General features: G+C 45.4%; 1 pseudogene; it reads left to right on the top strand.

Moving 5' to 3' along the window:
• The window catches only part of LOC109839873, a 21,289-nt pseudogene extending 19,982 nt beyond the window's left edge, over positions 1-1,307 (top strand).

Genomic DNA, 6,084 nt, shown 5'->3' with positions numbered 1-6,084 from the left:
TGTCTCGCGGGCCGAGACAGCAAACACTGTCTCGCCCGTCGAGACAGCAAAAGCTGTCTCGCGAACCTGTTTTCTGCCAACTGTTCTTGGAGGTTATAAATACCCTCCTAAGGCCATTTTTTTCAAGGGCTGATCATTTTGAGCACTTCAGAGCAATCCAGAGCAGAGAGAGAGCAGAGGTCTTGAACTTTCGGCCACTCCTTGATAATCAGGCTTTGACTTGATTTCAAGAAGAACGACTATCTTACATCGATAAGATATCGTTTCAATTTCTCACTTCGATAGACGAAGTCAGAATCATAAACCCCTCACGATTCAATCAGAATCTGTGACTTGGCGGTCCACGAGTCAAAGCGCTCCCGGCACAGGCAAAGATCCCACGAAAGCAGTGATCCAAACAACGATCCTGCGTTTATTTTCTCAAGAGTTGTAATTTTCTTTTTGTTGTGTAAAAGAGTCTTATAAAAAGGCTGTTTTCTTTGAGTTTTATTGTAATCGACTGAAGAGACAATGAATTCGACAACAAACCCAACTTTTGACGAAAACAACTTTGCTTTAGATTTAAAAGGAATTTATTTGCAGAACATGTGAACAAGTATCATGTAGCTTGTTACTTCAGAGAAAAAGTCTCATGTTAGCATGTTTGACTCATGGAATGACAGTTGCTTGTTCGCACATAATCTATCTGAGTCTGAAATTTTGAAAAAAAATAAAAATAAATAAAGACCATTGTCTAGAAAATTGCATTAGTCAAGCAGTTTCTTGGTGTGTCTGAGAATTTCCTTCAGTTTATGTCCATTTTAAGTTGTTGCGCTTTAGATAATGTAATTTTTTTATCACTTCAATAAGGATTGAAGCAAAGAACTGTAATATGTCATGCGCAACAGATATGAGGATGTGTGTGTTCTAACGTTGAGTTGATGCCTTTCTCTTCCTGCTTCGTCTCCCTTACATGCTAAATTTGGAGCTTTTCTCCTTTACTTCACATCGATGTCGTGGAAATTCTCGACTATTATCTCAAATTCTGGAGTCTTAATGATTGTTCGTAATCATCTTCGATATAAATTTTCTTTATTCTTGTTGCCAGTTAGAAACAATCTTTTTGTTTTTGCAGGATGCTGCATTGAATCTTGGAGTCCTGACTGCCCAAGAATTTAATGAACTTGTGGTACCATAGAAAATGGTTGGTCCATCTGACTGATAGCTAATTTGCGATAGAAGTATTGGAACTGTTGTTGGAGAAACAACTGATAGATCACCACTTAATTCGAGGTCTAGCCCGACTAATAACGCATCATTTTTGTTTAGATTTGTAGTTAACTATCGTTTTAACTTTTCAGTCAAAATATTCTTTGGCTCACCAGGGCTACTTATATCGAAACTTTTGGCGTCAGACTTCAACAATGCAACTTTGACGAGGATCTCTATTTGGGTTTGGAGAGAATGATTTTGGAGAGAATGAGTCTGGTGAGAATAAGAGAGAGAAAATTGAGGGAGAAAGGTGTTAGCCGAAAGCTCCACCAACCCCAGCCCCTTTTCTTGACATTTGTAAAAAGGTGGCCCCCACTTTTATGACATTTGTGAAAAAGTGGCCGAAGAGTTTGAAGAAAGAAAAAGTATACGGGTCCCACTAGTTAATTATTATTAGTGGCGGGTCCCACTAATAATATTTTATTAGTGCATAGTGTTTCCCAAACACTATAAATAGGGCCCTAAACTCTTAAGAAAATCTCATCCCAGAAACAACTCCTCTTATAGAAGAGTAAGAGAAAACATAGAGAGAGTTTGTGAGAGTTCTTGGAGTGTATCTGATCAAGAGAGGGTGTTCTCTTGGATCTATTCTTTTGGGATATAAAAGAATTTGGCGTCGTCGTTGCACCGTGGAGTAGCTCTGAAGGAGTGAACCACGTATATCTGTGAGTACTCTGGTTGATCTTGTGCCTTTATTTTGTGTATTGCGTCTCCGTTAGAGGCGTTCTTATTGGGGTGTATCCTAACAACTGGTATCAGAGCCTGACTTAGAGTATATATATCTGCTTATCGTATGCTCTGTGGCTGGCACTAAAAGTGGATCCTCCACATCAGAAAATAAGTTAGATTAATATTTACTCTTTTAAGGCATTGGGCACTATTCACGTGCACGACACTATTCACGTGTATGGTACTATTCACGTGTACGGTACTATTCACGGATACGGTACTATTCACGGATACAGTACTATTCACGAATACTGTACTATTGACGAATACGGGAAAGACGTAATCTTTCGCCATGGGATCTACAGTTGAAGACAACAGGCTTCGAATTGAGAAGTTCGGCGGCCAAAATTTCAGGTATTGGAGGATGCAAATAGAAGACTATTTGTACCAGAAGGATCTCTTCCTACCCCTCCAAGGAGAGGCGGGGAAACCTGAGAAGATGGACGACGATAAGTGGAAGGTGCTCGATCGTAAAGCACTTGCCACCATCAGGCTCAACCTTCACCAGCATGTGACTTACAACGTCTCGCATGCGACCACCACCAAGGAGTTGATGGAGGCCTTGGAGGCGCTGTATGAGAAGCCGTCTGCTTCAAATAAGGTGTACCTGATGAAGAAGCTATTCAATCTCAAGATGCAGCAAGGAGCTCGCGTGGCGGACTTCTTGAACGAATTTCAGGCTGTGGTGCAACAGCTTGCTGCAGTAGATCTAAAGTTCGACAACGAGATCCAAGCTCTTCTGCTACTTTCTTGTCTACCAGATTCATGGGAGAATATGGTAATGGCGGTGAGCAACGCTAATGGCAATGACAAGATGAAGCTCGAACGGTGAGCAGCTAATGACAATGACAAGATGAAGCTCGACACAGTGGTTGTGGCAATTCTGGATGAAGAATCTCGCCGCAAAGTCTCAGGAGCTGAGGCCTCTAGCAGTGGGAGTGCTCTGCATGTCGAGGCACGAGGGCGTGCACAGAAGAAGGGTAGGGGACGACGAGGCCAATCAAAATCCAGAGGGAAGTCTAAAGGGCCTAACCCGAATGGTTACGGTGAAGGGAAGTGCTTCAGATGCGGAAAGAAGGGCCACTTTGCACGGGACTGCAGAGTTACTGTTCAAGCATCAGCAGGGGATGATCGGGCTGACGGTGCAGCCAATCTCATGCACGAGACGGATTCGGATGCACTTCTCCTATCCCTAGAAGACAAAAGTGATGCGTGGGTCATCGACTCTGGCGCATCTTTTCATGCAACCTCACAACAAAAGCTGCTTTCATCGTTCGTGAAGAAGGACTTGGAGACAGTCTATCTTGGCGACGATCAACCTTGCAAAGTTTCCGGGAAGGGAAATTGTACCCTCAAGATGGAGGGCGGGACCACCTTGACGCTGAATGATGTTCGGCATGTACCAGATCTCAGGCGAAATCTTATATCAGTCGGGCAACTGACTGACTCCGGTTACAGAGTATCATTCGAGCAGAGAAGCTGGAAGGTGTCCAAGGGTGCCCTGGTGGTGGCACACGGCAAACGCGAGGGGTCTCTCTACATCGCCAACGGGAAGATCGACCACTTGCTTGCCGCAGGACAAGCATCATCATCATCATCCGTCGACTGCATGACTTGGCATCGACGACTTGGCCACATGAGCGAGAAGGGGATGCAGATTATGGCCGCGGGAGAGAGGCTTCCGGGTCTGAACAAGATCGATCTGACTTTCTGTGAGGACTGCATCCTAGGCAAACAAAAGAAGGTGAGCTTCAACAAGACCGGACCGGCTCCAAAACTGCAGAAATTGGAGTTGGTGCACACCGACGTGTGGGGACCTGCGCAAGTCCCATCTGTTGGTAACTCTCTTTACTTTGTCACTTTTATTGATGATGCTACGAGAAAATTGTGGGTGTTCTTCTTGAAGCACAAGTCAGATGTATTCATCATCTTCAAGAAGTGGCTTGCCTGTGTGGAGAACGAAACAGGCAATAAGCTGAAGTGCCTAAAGTCTGATAATGGAGGCGAGTATTGCAGCCAGGAGTTCGAGAACTTCTGCTCGTCCCGTGGGATTCGGAGACTGAAGACCGTCCCAGGAACACCTCAGCACAACGGAGTGGCGGAGCGCATGAATCGCACTATCTTGGAGCGCGCCAGAAGTATGAGGATCCACTCCGGATTGCCCAAGAGCTTTTGGGCTGAAGCTGTCAATACTGCTGCATACTTGATCAACCGCGGGCCATCCGCGGCTCTCAATTATGGGATACCTGAAGAGGCTTGGACCGGAAAGAAGCTGAAGCTAGAGCACTTACGAGTATTTGGTTGTGACGCCTATGTCATGACCAATCCTGCAGACCGGTCAAAGCTTGATCCAAAGTCAAAGAAGCTCTCTTTCATCGGCTATGGAGGAGATGAGTATGGGTACCGTTTCTGGGATCACGATGCGCGCAAGGTGGTGCGCAGTCGTGACGTCGTATTCCATGAGAATGCGGTGTAGACATGTTGATTGCAGGGCCCGACTTGGCCCGCATTGAGGAACTCAAGGGGCGTCTCTCCGAGTGTTTCGAGATGAAGGATCTGGGTCTAGCAAACCAGATTCTGGGAATGAGGATCATCAGAGACAGATCAGCACAGAGGCTGAGGTTGTCTCAGAAGGCCTACATTGAGAAGATTCTTGAAAAGTTTGGCATGGAGAAAGCTAAACCGGTGGGCTCGCCGTTTGCAAGTCATTTCAAGCTATCGAAGACCCAAGCACCAGAGACTGCTGAAGAGCACGAGTTCATGGCAAACATACCATATGCATCTGTCGTCGGGAGTTTGATGTATGCGATGGTGTGCACAAGGCCAGATATTGCACAAGGAGTAGGAGTTGTGAGCCGCTTTATGAGCAATCCAGGGAAACAACACTGGGGTGCGGTCAAGTGGCTTCTACGCTACTTGAGAAGCTCGTCCGACCGTTGTCTTGAGTATGGCGGGGCAGATTTGCAGCTAGAGGGCTTTTGTGATGCAGACTATGCCGGGGATATAGACTCGAGAAGGAGTACGAGCGGCTACATCTTCATCTTGGGTGGTGGAGCGATAAGTTGGAGATCCAAGTTACAAGATACTGTGGCTTTGTCGACAACCGAAGCCGAGTACGTGTCTGCAGTAGAGGCAGCAAAGGAGTTGCTATGGTTGAAGGCTTTTCTTCTCGAGCTTGGAGTAAGCTTTGAGAAATACTTCATCCACTGCGACAGTCAGAGTGCCATTCACTTGTCAGAGAACGACGCATTCCATGCTCGGACCAAGCATGTTGACGTGAAGCACCATGCCATACGGAGATGGCAAAGCAGGAACGAGTTCAAGCTTGTGAAGATTGATACGAGGTACAATCCAGCCGATATGCTGACCAAGCCAGTTCCACTCGAGAAGGTGAGGCTGTGTGCAGCCTCATATGGCCTCCGTTGAGAATGTTGAAGGCCGTGCAAGACGCCAAAGATACAATACATCCGGATGATGCAACCAAGAATGATGTGAAGATATGTTTGATACTCAATTAAATCTTCAAGTGGGAGATTGTTAGCCGAAAGCTCCACCAACCCCAGCCCCTTTTCTTGACATTTGTAAAAAGGTGGCCCCCACTTTTATGACATTTGTGAAAAAGTGGCCGAAGAGTTTGAAGAAAGAAAAAGTATGCGGGTCCCACTAGTTAATTATTATTAGTGACGGGTCCCACTAATAATATTTTATTAGTGCATAGTGTTTCCCAAACACTATAAATAGGGCCCTAAACTCTTAAGAAAATCTCATCCCAGAAACAACTCCTCTTATAGAAGAGTAAGAGAAAACATAGAGAGAGTTTGTGAGAGTTCTTGGAGTGTATCTGATCAAGAGAGAGTGTTCTCTTGGATCTATTCTTTTGGGATATAAAAGAATTTGGCGTCGTCGTTGCACCGTGGAGTAGCTCTGAAGGAGTGAACCACGTATATCTGTGAGTACTCTGGTTGATCTTGTGCCTTTATTTTGTGTATTGCGTCTCCGTTAGAGGCGTTCTTATTGGGGTGTATCCTAACAAAAGGGGTGTTTTGGAGAGAATAAAGGGAATGATGTTAGGGCTATTGAGGAAGAGAGATTGTGATAGGGCGA

This window comes from Asparagus officinalis, chromosome 5 (genome assembly GCF_001876935.1).
Source record: "Asparagus officinalis chromosome 5, Aspof.V1, whole genome shotgun sequence".
Lineage (NCBI taxonomy): Eukaryota > Viridiplantae > Streptophyta > Magnoliopsida > Asparagales > Asparagaceae > Asparagus > Asparagus officinalis.
Note: the sequence above shows the minus strand (reverse complement) of the source record. Positions and strands in the feature narration are given on the sequence as shown.